Source organism: Halyomorpha halys, unplaced genomic scaffold (genome assembly GCF_000696795.3).
Source record: "Halyomorpha halys isolate HHAL.00 unplaced genomic scaffold, Hhal_1.1 Scaffold54.1, whole genome shotgun sequence".
NCBI classification, from domain to species: domain Eukaryota; kingdom Metazoa; phylum Arthropoda; class Insecta; order Hemiptera; family Pentatomidae; genus Halyomorpha; species Halyomorpha halys.
In genome coordinates, this window is record NW_027108734.1 from 957,190 (window position 1) to 974,763 (window position 17,574).

At 27.9% G+C, this 17,574-nt stretch overlaps 1 protein-coding gene across 1 annotated transcript in view; it reads left to right on the plus strand.

The window, feature by feature from the left end:
- The window catches only part of LOC106692390 (uncharacterized), a 30,227-nt gene that overhangs the window by 758 nt on the left and 11,895 nt on the right, over nucleotides 1–17,574 (plus strand). The gene's annotated exons all lie outside the window — the stretch shown is intronic.

The window sequence follows — 17,574 nt, forward strand, 5'->3', positions numbered from 1 at the left end:
TTTTTTTTATTTCTGCTTATATTAATATTTAACTCAATTTTTTTATTTAAGTTTAATTATATTTAGTTCAACCAAGTACACAGCAGTATTGTTTTAGATTCTTTTTTTATTTGCTTCATTGCGTATTTTAAATCATGTATTAAAATGTTTAGATGTTTTAATTTTATCTAATGTTACAGGAGATATTTATATAAAAACGTAATATAAATATGTAAAGTAATACATACATTTAAAAAAAAATATCTATATTATTAAAGTAATTCAATAATTTATCGTTAAATCACACTTTTAAGTGCATTATTTTTTAGCAGTCTTATACAATTGGACAATATCATTAAATGAATGTGTTTCTCTTGAAGAAAATTTTATTAATAATTTTAAAAATATTACCTAATTTTATTATTTTTATATGTCCTAAATTTAAATCATCATATTATTACCGTTGCAATTTTTAGTGATTATTTTTATTTTACGGGTTATTATTCTGATCAATTTTGTTCTGTATAAATTTATTTTGGTAAATTTAGTAATTTAATTTTTTTTTTCACAAACTTTTTTTTTACTGTTTTTATTAACATTTAACTCAGAACTTTTTTATTTTTTAAGTTTTATTATATTTTGTTTATTAAATTACACAAAGGCATTATTTTTTAGTTTTGTTGTATATTACGTATTTTTATTTTACTTTTCTCCAATTTTTCACGACAATTTTATAAAAAAAAACAACATAATATAAACATGAAATTATACTTAAATTAAAAAAAAAATATATATTCAATCCTTTATTTTTAAATCCTTATGTATTTTTAAGTTCAATTAAATAGCATTGGGCAATATCACTGAATGAATGTTTCTCTCAAAGAAATATTTATTTTTTTTTTTTGTAATTTAAAAAATATTACCTCATGTTATTATTTTTATAGGTCTTAAATATAAATCGTTGTACTATTAACACTGAAATGTAAAGGCATTATTTATTTTTCTTGTATTCTGCTGATTAATTTTTTTCTGTATAAAATTGTTTAGCAAAATTTAGTAATTTAATTTGTTGTCTGTAAACGTTTTAGCATTTTGAATTAATTTTATTGATAATGAACTGGAACATTCTTACATATTAAACAAAAAAATTAAGTCTAATTATGGAAATGAGGAATTTTCTTATAAAAGTTAATATTAAAATTCTTAATTTTTTTTTTGTAAATTAAAATTCTACAACCAAAAAGAATTTTGTTTATTTCGTAATTTATCTTTGTCCTGGTTAAATAGGTGTTTTTTTTAATAATTTTAAAAATATGATTTCACGTTATTATTTTTATAGGTCTCAAATATAAATCGTCATAGAATACCATTGCAATGACATTCATTTTATTTTTCAGCTATTTAAAAGAATTAAATATTTAACTCAAATATTAACTTTTCTTCTTTCAAATAAGTTATAAGATTTTAATATTTTCAATAAAAATTTCTCTTTTTACCTGTCAAATAATTGCTACAATTCAACATTTTCAATAAAAAATTAACTTATCTACATCAGATCCCTCCCATAATACTTTTATTTTTTTAATTATAATCTTTAAAAAATTAACATCGACTATTAACTGAAAACTCCGCATATTTTGCTTATTTATTCGATTATTATTCGATTATTTATATGATTATTATTGATTATTATTCGAGTGCAAAATTGTATTTATTTTTTTTTATTTGGGGGGGGGGTTCTTCATTTTTGCAAAGTTTAGAGTTTATGTAAAAATATGTAGGTATTTAAATTTACCACTAAGCTTAGAGAAATGATTATACCAAAACATGATGTAAATTCAAAAATTAATTTAACGAAAAATTATGGATATGATTGAAGTAATTCAATAATTTATTTTTATTGCTGATATGTATTATTAAGTGCATTATTTTCGTAGCAATCTATTATAATTGGACAATATCACTAAATGAATGTTTTCCTATAGGAAAAGTTTTTTAATTTTTTGTTTTATTTATTTAAAAATATTATCCCTAACATGGATTTTACCATATTCGATACCAAGATATTTTTTTTACAGCATATAAGTAAGAAATGTTTTGAGTTAGAAGTAAAAAAAAATTGAATTAATTAAATTTACTACCAAAATCACAAAGTGTTATGTTAAAAATGAATTATATAACCTAACTAAGATTGTGCAGTTTTTTTCGTACAGCAAAATATTTTGTTAAAATCCAAAATAATGTGAAAAACTGTTATATATTTATTGAATATAAAAGACTCTATGAATTTTGGGTAAAGTCAACTCAGTTTGATTAATCTCAACATTATTATCAATATGGAATATCAAAAACTAGTCTGCTTGCTGAGGTTGGCAACCAAGTTGAATGTTTCTGAGCTGTGTTTCAGTACAAGAGCCCGGCGGGAAAAAAATAATTTTCTTATCACTTAGCTATGTATTATTCGAATTAGTAGAATGGAATAGTTTGTAATTAGATGATGTTGTAAACGGATTAAGCAGAATAAATTTTTATGTAAAATTAGGGCGGAATATAATCATTTTTTTAAAATTTAATTATTGATATTTGCAACTGTATAAAAAATACAACAAGTAAATTTGATCATAATGACATAATTATATGATACAGGATGTAGAGAAAGTACCCAGTAGTAGAACTCTAAAAACAGTTTACAATATAAGGTCACGAGGCCATCTTCTTTTCAGGCGCCTCGGAGGATTGCCAGGAATGAAAGAGGAAGCAAGGTTAGAAACTAGTGGGTTTGGGTGGTTAGGGAGTTTATTATGGAAGGAATAATAGGTAGGGCTAGATCGGTTACATAAGGAACATTTATGGATGGTTTTATTAGTAACAAAAGAATATAATCATGAAAAAATATAATTATAAAATTAACAAGAACTAGAGAAAACGTAATATAATCCAGAAGATGGGGAAAAATGAGGAATAAAGACAGATTCGAAGGAAGAAATAGTTTAACGAAAATTTAAATAATATTTTATTATATTTAGTATTTCTATTTTATTCAATGTAACATATTTATATTTTTTTAATTTACTTAGTTTTATTTTTTTTCCCCCAAACAGTGATTCAGTTTATTCAATAAATACATTTCTGGGACTGATGATGTTTTATTCCATGGAATAAAACAATCGACCAACGCATTTATTATTTATATATACAAAGTTCTTTTATGAATTTGTGTATAAAAGCTCCCAGATTTAGTTAAAAGTTAAATTTTGAATAGCTTTTTAAAACAAGATTTTCGTTGTAGAAAACAATGAAAAGAGAGAAATAAATATAAACAACGCTCTACTAACGATTTAACAATATTGTTTCATTGAAGATATGATTATGGAATTGTTACGATTCGTTCTTACCAAAATGTCTTCTTCATTGTCAGTTTATTATTAGTGGAAAATACCAAAAGAGAACTTTGAGACTCTCAGATAGTAGTAAAAAAACAAATTAATTATTTAATGTTTCGCCTCTTCGTTACAGTCCAAAATTCTTTGTAAAATCCTTAATGCTCCTTACTTTGTCACAAATTAAGGCATCCTGCAGTACCTCACTGTCCCATATGTTGCCGATTTGGCCAAAACCAGATACCAATCCTTCCATGATAAACCCAACCACCAAAAACCACTAAAAAATTAAATTTTGTACCGCTACAACCCATGAAGGGTTAGGGGTTCAGTGCTTTGTAAGGAAGTACTTGTACTAGACCAACGGTTGTGCAAGGAGGTGATTTGGTCAGAATCCCGCTCGACAGCCAGATTTTTATCCAATTAAGGGTATCCAATCTAAGAGGCTGAGTGGACCTCGGGAGTGCTCCAGAACCCACAGGAGTTGACTCACGGCTACAGTATAACATAAAACAATTTTCTGCCCAGTCGCATTCAAACTCGGGTTTTTTGAGTTAGTAGTCAGGCGCCTTACTCCGGGGCTACCCGCGCTCCCTAAGTATAAATAAATTATTTAAAAAAATGTATATTATGATAATATCCGGGTTAAAACTGATTGAACAGATAAGTTTTTATACAGAATGTTTTGAACTTTATTTTTTGTCTCCTGAAAAAACAATAATATGGACTTAAATTCTTTCTATTTATTAGTAAAGATATATATGTATACAATGGAACTGTTATTATGGAATAAATATTTTTTTATTGTTATATTGATTATTTTAAATAATGTAAATATTAATTTTATAAAAACGCAAAAAAGTGGCACCCGAACAAGCTCATGACCACTTTGGATTGGTTCGTGTTTACACGAGAACTATTTCGTATACAATGAAATAGTAGGTACTATACTATCACACTTTCTAATAGAAAAAATGGTTCCCGCTCTACATCCATCAAATTGTCGCTAGTTTTTCATGGCTAATGCCACGTGAGAAAATAGGTTGAATCTAGGACGACCTAGAACTCAAGGAAGAAAAATGCATTTACTGTAATATAATTCCAGAACTCCAGTAATGGCCTCTTGTTCGGAAAGAAAGCTTATCCCTTTACATAGCTTAACTGCCTTTCCCGTTTGATGCAACAGAAGATCCACAGTTGTAACAATCGCTAGTGAATCAACTGTTGGTTCGGGAAGTTGTGTAACTCCGATCGTTGTCTTGTACTTTCCCTCATCCTCTCCGTCCTTCCAGAACGGCGTCGTCGTCCCCTTGAACTAGAACTAGGACTGCAAGGACGTAGATCCTCATCATTGCTGTCGTACAATAGCTCCTCAGCGATAGACATCTCGCATCAATACGATGAATAATTCAAAACCAAACATGATTGAAGTGGAGTCATGTGGGTTCAATGAGTCCAGAGTCTGTTAGGGGGAGGGATTCGTTTGAATTGAGTAAAACAAAGTTTTCCAAAACCTGGTCGGCCAGGTATAATAAAAATAAAAAAATAATTTTTTTTTCCAAAAATATGAAATTTATAATAATTAATTAAAACTGTTGCTCGTAATGAGAATTGAAAAATCCTTGTTTTTGGTACTTCGAATTCGAAATCTGAGTTATTTTTCAATCGATTGTTGAATAAAAAGGGATCGAGCAATGGAAAAGTACATTTTAAAATTTTCTGTTAATCCTTCAAGTTTTTTTAAACTTATCAATTTTTCAAAGAATTGAGGTTATTATTGAATATTTTATGTATTTTTCAGTGCATTTTTTTTGTAGCAATTACATTGCATTGGGCAATATCACTGAATGAATATTTTTCTCAAAGAAATGTTTATTTATTTTTTTTGTAATTAAAAAAATATTGCCTCATGTTATAATTTTTATAGGTCTTAAATATTAGTCGTTGTACTATTAACACCGCAATGTAAAGGTATTATTTATTTTTCTTGTATTCTGCTGATTAATTTTTTTCTGTATAAAATTGTTTAGCAAAATTTAGTAACTTTTCTTTTCTGCATTTCTGGGAAATAATTTTTTTTCCAAATATAAGAAATTTATAATAATTAATTAATTAAAACTGTTGCTCGTAATGAGAATTTAAAAAATGTTGTTTTTGGTACTTCGAAGTCGAAATCTGAGTTATATTTCAATCGATTGTTGAATAAATAGGTATCGAGCAATGGAAAAGTACATTTTAAAATTTTCTGTTAATCCTTCAAGTTTTTTTAAACTCATCAATTTTTCAAAGAATTGAGGTTGAAGTTCAAAATTCAACAAAAGTTTGTTAGACAATAAAGTCAATGATGTTTTTAAACTATTATTTGTTTGTTAAATACCAGATCGGCTTGGTGGGCCTTACATGGTTAATGTAAGAGGTACATTTTTTTTAACAATTGATTTTTGGGGGGGGGGTATAGTCTCATACAAAAGACACCCCAACTATATACAATGTTATAAATAAAACAAAAAAATTAAGATAAAATAAATAGATTAAAATAATAATTTTTAATAAAAAATAAAAGTAAAGTTAATAACAAAACCCAATGATATTTATAAATTTAACAATATAAATAATTGACTTCTAATGGAAAGTTAATTTAAGAAAAAGATGAAGAGAAAAAAAATAAATCAAGATAAAATAAAATTTTAGAGTGACAATAACAGAACTGATAAATATAGAATTTATAACAGAACATACTGCTGCAGCTTGGGCTTGAGTCTTCGGGCTGTGGTTGGGTTTCCCAAGTTGTAGGTCACTGCTCCTTTAACTGCAGGTAACTGGGGGTGGAACTTCATGAACCTTTTTTTCATGTAATCCTCTATTGTCTCTATTAATAATTCCCGATGGAATTTACTGTTTCTTACAAACCAAGGAGCATCCACTGCAACTCTTATGACTTTATTTTGAAAGGATAGTAATTTTTTTTTAACTCGTTAAATGCTATTATAAGGCAAAGTTAATAGATTTTAATTTATTTAGTTTTTTGATTATAGATGTTTTTTTTAAAAAAACAAGTTTGACACTCGTTTATATATCAATGCTCAACCACAAAACTCACATTGTCGTCCACCATAGAAAATTTTATATTTAACCTAAAAAACTCTAACTTAAAAAAAAAACAAAGTTATTAAACTTGAGTTGGTTTTAATTAATATTGTCTAACTAATGTACATTTTATAAAGAAAAAAATTTAAATTAGGAAATATTTTTTTATTGAAATTAAAAGAATCTTCATGTTTTCCTCAACGTTTGCTAAAGTTGATAACGTGGGTTTTGAGATTTAGCCTTGATATAGTAAAATATCTTTGTTTTAATACAAATGGTAATTTTTACAGAATAATTTCTCAGAGTCCTGAGGCAACCTGTCAATTGCTTATTCGTGTTTGTACAAATATCGGAATCTAGCGAAATATTAGAAAAAAAGAACAAACAAATTTTACGATTTTTTAATATCCTTTATGGTGATTGGATAAGAAAGTTATTAAAAAAAAGTGGGAAGTTTAACATAAGTCGGAAAGTTAAGTTTAAGATGGAAAGCATTGAGTTATAGTTTACGATTGATTCTCTGAAAAGTATGGACCAAATTATGATTCAAGAAATAATTACTATAATTTTCAAATATTAAGATATACTTATTAAACCGAACCTATAAATTTTGGATATTACCCACACAATAGCGTTTTATTGTGGCCGAACTTTTGGTAATATTCTATTGTGTCCTTATTTAGAACTATTTCACGTCAGATTAGCACTTACAATACCCAACCAATTTCTCTGTTATCTTCGCCCTGAAATCACCAAAAAAAAAATAAAAAGATAAAAACTCAAAGCATAATTGAACACAATAGAGTCACGTAACAAGAGTTTTATATTATCTACAACAATAGAAAATATTTTTGAAAATTACAACACACACTTCCTGAAAATAGTAGTGAAAAATAGGACTGAAGATTTAAAAAATAATTTATGTAAAGATATTTTAGACTATGCACATTTTTTAAAAAAAATTATTCTGGAAATAATAATGATGAACGCAACCCCAATTAAAAAAAAAGTAAATTTATTAATCTTGCCTTCTTCAGGACACTATCTGGTAGATAGATTATAATAAATAAAAAATTAACTAATAAAAAGAGAGGGAAAATTCAATAATGGAAGATTAATACCTTCAATAATTTAATTTACTTAATTATCGTAAATAGTACTTATAATTGAACTGTCGTAACGAATAGAAGTCACATAAATGTTTCTGTTTGTGATTAGGAGATGGTCGATGTTGCGGTCACTAATGATACAAAAATAAACAAAACATATTTATTTGTTTCAACGCTTCGACCTAAATTTCAGGCCTTCATCACGGCTGAAAAAGCAAAACGAGATAACAACCGTAATTGAAATAAAAATAATAATAAAATAATAAAAAAAAAAAAAATTGGAAATATGCATAAAAATAATTATAGTTGATACTAGATGATACTTTTGAAAGTTAAAATATAATATTGTAGAAGTGAGAATTATTCAAAACAAATTGTAAAAAATTTATTAAATATCAGACAGTAATCAAGTAAATAGAGAAATAAACATGATGAAAGGAGTGGGAAAAAATTGAATTAATGGGTAATTGAAAGTAAAAGAATAAAAATATGTAAGTAATGATATAAGATATATAAATAGTGAAAAACTATAAACTAACATAATAAAATATGTGAAAATAAATATTTTATTTTTTAAAAATTTTTTATTTGATACCAGATCGGCCTAATGGGTCTTACATCGTTAGTATAACAGATACATTTTTTTTAAGAGCTAATTATGGGGGATATAGTCTCGTACAAAAGAAACAATAAAAATTGTGATAAATTAAGTGTATAAAAATAATAATTCTTATGAAGGGAGACGAAGAAAAGTTAATTACAAAAATAATGACATATGTTGATTTAATAAAATAAATATACTTCTAATAGAAAAAAAAGAGTTAATTATAATAATAGAGAACAAGAGAAAAAATATAATAAAATAAAATTCTAGTAATGCCAATAACAGAACTGATAAATATAGAACTTAAAATAAGATGTGCAGCAGTCAGTCTGGGCTTCAGTCTTCTGGATGAAGATTTTCCTAGTTGTAAGTTACTGCTCCTTTTATTATCGGTAACTGGGAGTGGATTTTTATGAACCGTATTTTTATAGCCTTCTATTGATTCCATTTGGAATTCTCGGTGTAATTGTCTATTACTTACAAACCAAGGAATATCCACCGCGATTCTTAAGACCTTATTATGAATTGATTGTAATTTTTTTCATTTTCGTAAAGGAATAATAATATACATCAAGTAAATTTGCTGTAAGTGCTATAATGACATGATACAAATATGCGGAGAATCTACCTATTGATAGAACTCCAAACTATTTCTAGAGAAGATCTCGAGGCCATCTTCTTTTCAGACACCTAGGAGGATTATTGGATAATGAAGGAGAAGCCAGGTTAGAAACGGGTTGGTTTGGGTGGTTGAGAAGTTTATCATGGAAGGATTGGTATCTGGTTCTGGCCAAATTGGCAACATATGGGACATGGAGGTCCAATTTTTTGGATCAATTTTGGACTGTAAGGATTGGATTCGGAAGGAGGAGCCTCATAGCTCAACTCCGTGTGTCCAGATAGACCTTATAATATTCATTTAGATTGGAAGTTTTTAGACTGGTTGTTTAGTAAATATTATAATAGTCGGAATCGACGAGCGGTTTCCTGTCTTTTCAGTCTTGTATGGGAATTACATGTCAGTCGTTTGTCCAGATGTAGTCCTAAGTAACGGATCTCTTCGTCAGGAATAAGTGGGGTATTATTAAAAGATACTGTGGGACAAGACGTAGGTTTACGACGAAGGGTAAATGTGATTTGGTGGGATCATTGGAATTTATTTTAATCCTCCAGTTTTGACACCATTCTTCAAGGGTGGTGATGTGGGATTGGAGGGTTTGAAAAAAAAATTGAAACGAAAAAGGAGACTTACTGACTCGGGTGGAGTTGCTGCTAATTGTGGGTGGAGATGAGATCGTTTGGTAAACCACTGGCGAGCAAGTTATAATGTATAAAAAAAAATGTGCAACGGCATATGCAACTAAATATAGTTTTTTTTTATTTATTTGTGTATATTATTTATCTCTCTAATAAAATATTTGTTTCAAATTAGCAAAAGGTGTAATGAGGTGTAGATAGTTGACCGTAGATTAATGCTTGGAGAAGTTTTTCGGGGGGTGCGGTCAGCAAAGAACAACATAAATAAACAAAACCATATTTATTTATTTTATGCCGACGTTTCGACCTGAATTTCAGGTCTTCATCAGGGCTATAGAACAAAAGAGATAACAACATTTAGAGAAACATACAATTGAAAAGGAATAGTATACAAACAAATTTGGAATTATACAAAATATTGAATTAAATCATAAATGATAAAAATTGATAACTGATAATTGAATAATAAAAAAATTTTTAATTGATTGATAATCGTGGAATGGATGGTAGTAGATTGAAAAAAGTGACAGATGTAATATAATATCATGTAGGTAAGAAGATATGTATAATATAAGATATGCAAGTAGTGTCTAGAAAACTGAAAAAATAAATAAGTAAATTGAATCTACAGAAGGATTGGATTCTGTCGCTCTGGTGTTGAACGCTGAATCAAACAGACGGTAGTGTTTCTAGTCCAGGGGTCTTGATCTGTTGATCTGAGATGTGCTGTCTACGCTTGAATTAAAGAAACTTTGAATGGTTAGACATAAACTGCTATTTGCGAGACTTAAGGTTTTATTTTTGCAATATTCCAATTTTATCCTAAAATAATGCCTATGAGGAAGCGTCAAGGACACAAGGATGATTCTATGACCCATCATCATTTCCTCTAAATCAATTTACACTGACCTCAACATGCCGTAATTACCTGTACATTACTATGACTGCTATAATCCTAGTTGTTACGGTCCTAAGTGGGAATTACCTTTGCCCATGTTCGAGGTTTGGGAGGTGCAAGAACCGTGGAGGATTTTACACTCGAAGTGAGCTGCCTCACACTTCTTAACGACCATTTTCCGCCCCAAGACCGTTAGAATTAACAGTTAGCAAGATGACAAGTCACAATATACTTTTTCCAGTAAAATAGTTCCAAAAAAATCCACAATTCTTATTTAATATTTCATGAAATTGAGGTAGGAAGTGGAAAGAGGGCATTCGTGGTCAAAAACTCCTGTTCTGGGGATCGCATTTTTATAAATCTGGAAATCTGTTTTATTATTTACAAAAGTTTCGAAGCTGTAGTTCATTTTATAAATGTGGTATCATTTTATTAATGAGAACTAATTACATCTATGATTGGAGAAGTTTGTCGGGGGGTGCGGTCAGCAAAGAACAACATAAATAAACAAAACCACATTTATTTATTTTATGCCGACGTTTCGACCTGAGTTTCAGGTCTTCATCAGGGCTATAGAACAAAAGAGATAATAACAAAATTTCTCCAATCATTAATCTACGGTAAACTATCTACACCTCATTAATTATATTTATATCAACATATCATTTACTTAACTATAGCAGATGATTACTAGAAACACATTTTTCGGACAGAGCCATCTTTACACCGAGGGTCTTCTAATTTCTTTAACCTGTTAACCGAGAAGTTCTCTTTTTAACTATGCAGCATATAAACGGGCGCGAGTACGCCACGCCCGAAGGACATAATTCCATATTATCCACATCAAAGTGTAGTAAAACATTTTTTAGGAGTGAAAAAAAAATCGTTTTTAGGACTTCAAGAAACCCTAAAATACGAATTTTTGAAAAAATCGGAAAATAAAAATTTTTGATCAAAATTTTGACAAGTTCTTCTGTATTTGAAACTAATATTTCGCCCTTATTAAGGTTAATCTAAATTTTAATAGGTTAAAAGAGACAGCTTTACAACAGTTGTATTAACGAAGGAATTGGATAAAATTCAGAGTGAATCCCAATAACTGATTTTTATTCACCAAATGTCCATTTCTGATTGTATTTTTTTTTTTTTTAACTCTACGAAATTATTCATTACATTATATAAAGGCGGGTTCTAAAATTTGTTTGAATAAATATGGATCAAAGTTAAATAGGATGTTTCCTCGCGAATTCAATGTTTTTTTTGTTTTGTTTTGTAGGGAATTTAATCATCACCCAAAAAACATATTATAAGATAAAAACAAATCTGAACCAGAGGTGTAAAATAAAACTTTTTTTGTTTTCTCGATTTGAAACAACAATTTCTTCCATATAAGGACATTAAGTCTAAATTAAGTTAATATAAGAAAAAAGATCAGATATTGTAAGGGTCATATTAACGTAGAAATTGGATAAAATGCAGAGGATGATTAATACTTTTTTATTTATAAATAAATATCCCGGAGTTAGAGGCGACACTTATAATTGTTATTGACTGTTTTAAAAATATTAATAAATTATTAGTTGATGTTATATGCTATTCATCTTTAATTATCTGCTTTTTTAATAATTGAATTTAAATCATAATTAATGCTTTTAATTTAAATTATATTTTTATTGTTATTTTAATTAAATATTTATGGGGATAAGCTCTTATTTTTACTATAATATTATTTTTAACGTAAATTTTTGTAGGATTAGAAATTTTCATAATTTATTTTGTTATAATTATATTTTATTTATAATTTATTTTTTGTGTATTTAATTTATATGAAAAATGAACATCTGGAATAAAAAAATCTAAATAAATCGATGTGATAAATTTTAATATTTAATTTATTTGAAAAATAGTGTTTATGAGTTTTAGACGACTCTAAGAACGAGTATAATTTAATTTTTCAAAAAAAAAAAAAAATTTAAATTTTTAGTGAATAAAAAAATCATTTCATTCATAGAATCAGTAGTATTTTTTGCTTGTTCTTCAGAAAGAGACAAATATATTACCATTTAATGACCATGATATATGTACAATTTCTGAGCTACTCGCCAAAAATTCATAATTTTGTTAATTTTTTTTACCAAAGAATCCATCCTATAACCTGTCCGGGAAAATCCTGAACATTTAGCAAAAAAACCCCGTCACAATCGGATGAACGATATGCCAGTGCACAAAGTACGGACAAACAAATATTGAGTTTTATATATTAGATAACTATATTTTAATTCGAAATTGTGGGCTGTCTACATTCTTTCACCAAATCATCTCTTATTATCTATAAACTCACTCAATCTCTTCTAGGTGTGATATATTTTTATAATTAAAAAGAACTTTGAGATTCGAGTTGTATATAGAAAAAAATAATAAAAAAATAAACTATACATGGAATTAATTTTCGTCGAGTTCGGAGATTGTCTCGTGTCACTCAGAAGGCTGGTTGAAAAGATTGCTGGAGGCTCCAGTTGTTGACAGGTTGAGGGTGAACGAACTCGAAGAAGGAACTGGTGCTTGGAAGAAAAGGACAATCCGATTCGTAATTGGAGCGCTCAGGGACAACCTTCAGGTCTCTTTGTGGCATCACAATGGAGTTGTGTTAATTCACTACTTTAATGGGTTCCCCTAACAAATATTATGATAATAATAATTCAATAATAAAAAAAAAAATAATAATAATACTGACCACATCTGTCCAATCGCTTACCAGAAGAACTAATAAACAATTCAACCACAAAGAAAACTAAAAAAAGAATTATTTGACTGGGTACTTTCTTACTTCTATGATTCCCTATAACTGAATTTGATTCACCCAATAACCCTATCTTCTTGTATTTTTTATTAACTCCACATAATTTATTTATTATATTACAATTAGAATTAGCTATGTATGTGTGTGCTAAGTAATAGATATTATTGGGTCCTTATTTTTATCTTAGTCTGTATCATCTTTTTTTTATTCTCATTATTATATTAATTCACAAATTATAAATTTGCAACATTATTATTCACTTCAAAGTTTATTTAATATTTTTTACTTTATTTTCATTTTAGTAATTGTTAATTGCGTTATTAGTTTTATCACTAGAGATCAATTCATATTGTACTGTTCTATCTTATTAACATAACGCCTTAATAGTCAAAATTGTAATAATTAAATTTCATTTAGGTCTATTATTTTTATGTGTTATTTTGGTACCGACCGATAGATGTCCTTTGCTCAGGCCATGTTAGATGTAATTTTCTAAATGAAAAAACAAAAAAAATGAAGTGGCTTCTTCTTCGTCATGTATTAATTTTATATAGAAAAACTTTATATAGATTTGAAAATGTATAATAGATTAATTGAGCGAAATTGAAAGTTTAATATAAATTAATTGATTAAATTAAAATTAAAGATACTTAATTATTTGTATTTACATATTGGATTAATGATCAAATTAATTGCTTATTATAAAATTATCAAACAATATATTAATAACATATAACAAAAATATATTGTAATAATATATAATAGAAAATAGAAAAATATAATATTTGGTCTCTTTTTTGTTTTTCTGTGGATTTAATCATCTATCAAAAAACAAATTTGAAGCGGAGGTATAAAATAAAACCTTTGAAATTTTTTTCTTGTTTTGAAACAACAATTTCGTCCGTATAAGGAAATTAAGTCTAAATGCTGTTATTGGTAAAAAGATCTAGAACTTATAACAGGATGTCCTGCAGCAGCCTGGGCTTTAGTCTTCTCGATGAGGTTGGGTTTCCCAAGTTATAAGTCACTGCTCCTTTAACTGTAGGTAACTGGGAGTGGAATTTTATGAAACTTTTTTTTTTATATAGCTTTCAATTGACTGCAATTGGATATTTCTTACAAACCAAGGAAATGATGGTTATGGTTATGGTTGCAAAGTTATTGCTACTATCCACTGCTAAAAAAAAAGGTGAATTTAAGATAAAGATAAAAAAAAAAAAGAAATTAAGATAAAATAAAATTTTAGAATGAAAATAACAGAACTGATAAATAAAAAAATTATAACAGCATGTCCTGGAGCAGCCTGGGCTTCAGTCTTCCAGTTGTGGTTGGGTTTCCCAAGTTGTAGGTCTCTGCTCCTTTAACTATAGGTAATATGTGTAAATTAAATTGCATCATCTTATCATTGTTTAACACTGCAAAATGAATTTGATTCAAAAAATACGGTAGACTTAGTTCAAGTATATGGAAACCAATTCTTACATCAAATAAAAATAAAAATATAATTTCTGTAATTATGAGGTAAAAAAAACAATATCCAGTTGTTTTCTCCTGAGTGTATATAATCCAAAATACATTTTAGCACTTCGATATTCTAAATTTCAAAAATAAATCTTAGCGCAATGGAGCCCAGCTTAACGGAACGAAAGCTGTTAGTTCCGATATTGTTTTAGGCACCGGGCGACCTTTGCGTAAGATCAGTTAGCAATTAGCAATGTCTCATTGTGTTGACGCAGCGACGTAAATTAATTAACTAACTACACACAGGAATTAACAAGCCGCGTGACTCTACGTTTTGGAGAACCGTTTGCTAAGAAGCGGGTCACAGGACTCGTTGCCGCGTTTCCCACAGGTCTATTGTTCCTCTGAGTAACTTGTCAGGACAACCGAGGGAAAGCTTTCATATTAGCCGCTATAAACTTTAATATTTCATAAATCGTTTTTAAAGTTCATTCAACGAATCGTTGCATAAGCTGTGGCCTTCTAGGTCGAAAACATTTTGTTGTACCATAAGATAAAAAAAAAAAATCAATATTCTTGAGATATCTCAGAAGTCATAAAAAAATATATATATATATATATATATATAAATAGTCCAACTGCCCGAAAAAAGTTATTAACCTCAAATTATTATTACTTCAATAAAAACTGAATATAGTTAATTGTTAAAATTGATGACTGACAACCATGGTAAAGGAATGTGAAAAATGACGTGTTTCAAAAATACAAAAAAAAATTTCATTCAGATCTCCGTATACTTAAAACCACCTACAACACTAAAAAAAAACTTGATCGAACATCATTTAAAGTAGAGTGAATTTGCTAAATTATGACCTCTAATAGAGCTTTTTACGTTCAATAGTATTTCTCCAGATATAGCTTTTTAAAAAATAACATATCATAAAAAAATATACTGAAAAATCATATTCAGTGAATTAATTCTGGGAAATTTATATTTCAGGAAATATTAGACGTAAATATGTCTGCCAGTGATCAAATTAAAGATATCTTAATGTAATATAAATTTGTTCATGACATTTATTTTCGTAGGAGTAGTAACTTTCATAATATTTACTAAAATAAATTGATTTGTAGTTGTTTAGACAAATTCTCATATGAGAAATGTTTTACTTTTTTGCAAATATCATATAAAAACTAACACTCTTACAAAGATAAACGTGTCATACTGTGTAAGCCTATGTGAGTGCCGGCGATTAATTCTATCCTTCATATAGTACCAAGAGCCCAATGGGAGAAAAAAGGCAGTTATTTCACACCAATTTTTTATTACTTTAATGAAAACTATGTATAATTACTAGTCAAAATTGATAAGTCTGCCAAGTATAGGTAGGGGGATAAAAATTTTTATATACTATAGTAACTACTTAAATCCCCTAGTTTCTAACCTTAAGCATCCTATTCCATTCCTGACAATCCTCCGAGGCGCCTGAAAATAAGATGGCCACGAGACCTGCTAATGTAAAACGTCTGAGTGCTGCCAATGGGTAGTTTCTTTACACGCCTGTAACACTCCAATTTAACCGAGATCAGATTTACTAAATGTATTATAATAAGGTATTATACAGTTGTAAATACCAATAAATAAATATTTATAAAAATATATATACTATAGTATACTTATATACTAATTATTTCAACATTAAACTGCAATTTAATGGTCTGTATCATATCGGGTTCTCATGTATTGCACTGTCTGCGCTTTTTCTCAATGTGGGCTTGATTTTATCAAGTTTTTCTTAATAAGTTTTGTCGCCGGTATCTAAATTTTTTAAAAATTAAACGAGAACCTTAGGATAAGTAGATACAATTTGCTTTAAATTATTAACAATACATTCTCGAAAAAGATGATCATTTTTCATGAATTAAAAAGTAAATCGCGATGCACTAAGTCTAGACTTACTCTCAATAAATTCCATACGATTTTTTTGTATTCTTAGAAGCTAAAAATAATTTAATATGTATTTTAATTGAAAAAAATAGTACCTACGTAATAGTAAGTTGATAAAAGTACAGAGTATAGAAAATGGAAATTAATCAAATAGATTCAGTGGTGTATTTTTTAAACATTTATTGAAATAATACTGAACTATTTGAATTTTTTCTATAATAATCTAATTTTTGTGTCTTTCATTTTTTTTCCATACTATATATCATATAATAACCATTTTTATTTTATTTTATTTATTGATATGTATTAAAATCTGCCATAGTATATAAAAAAATGGATAAGTAAACAGATGAATAAAAATAAGAAACAGAATAAAAATATGTACCATAGTACTACATTTATAAATAACCCATAAAAATAAAATAATTTTAATCATCTTTTTACTCACTGTGTTAAAATTTCACTTAATACGCAGTTTCTTCTCATGGACGGATCGATCCAGTTAACTCTTCCAGAAAAGTTTCTCAGAGGCATAACAAGATTCCAAAAGAAAGCAGACCTGAGAATAAAGTCCTATAATATTACTGATGCCTGGGAACTTAGAAAACTATCAATGGAAAGTGTCATTAACGAATCACAATGAATAACCAAAATAGCAATTTTACGTTTGTTGCATGAATTTTAATTTTATGTAAATCTAAACACATAATTACTTAAGATGGTTCCACTCCGAATACAGTTATATAAGAGTCCTGTGAAAAAAAAGGCAGTTATTTTACCCCATTTTTTTTTTATTACTTTAATGAAAACTATGTAGTCAAAATTGATGGGTCTACCAAGCATAGTTAGGGAGAATAAAAAATTGCGGCTGTATCAAAATTAATTTTTCTTTCTAAGCTCCATATCTTTAAAACTACCTACAATATTAGAAAACTTTTAAAGTAAAGTTTTTAAATTGATAGATTTATTTATTGATAGATATTACAATCTACCACACAGTTGTGGGCAATAGGTAATATTGATGAATGATCTCATACATACTAAAATAAAA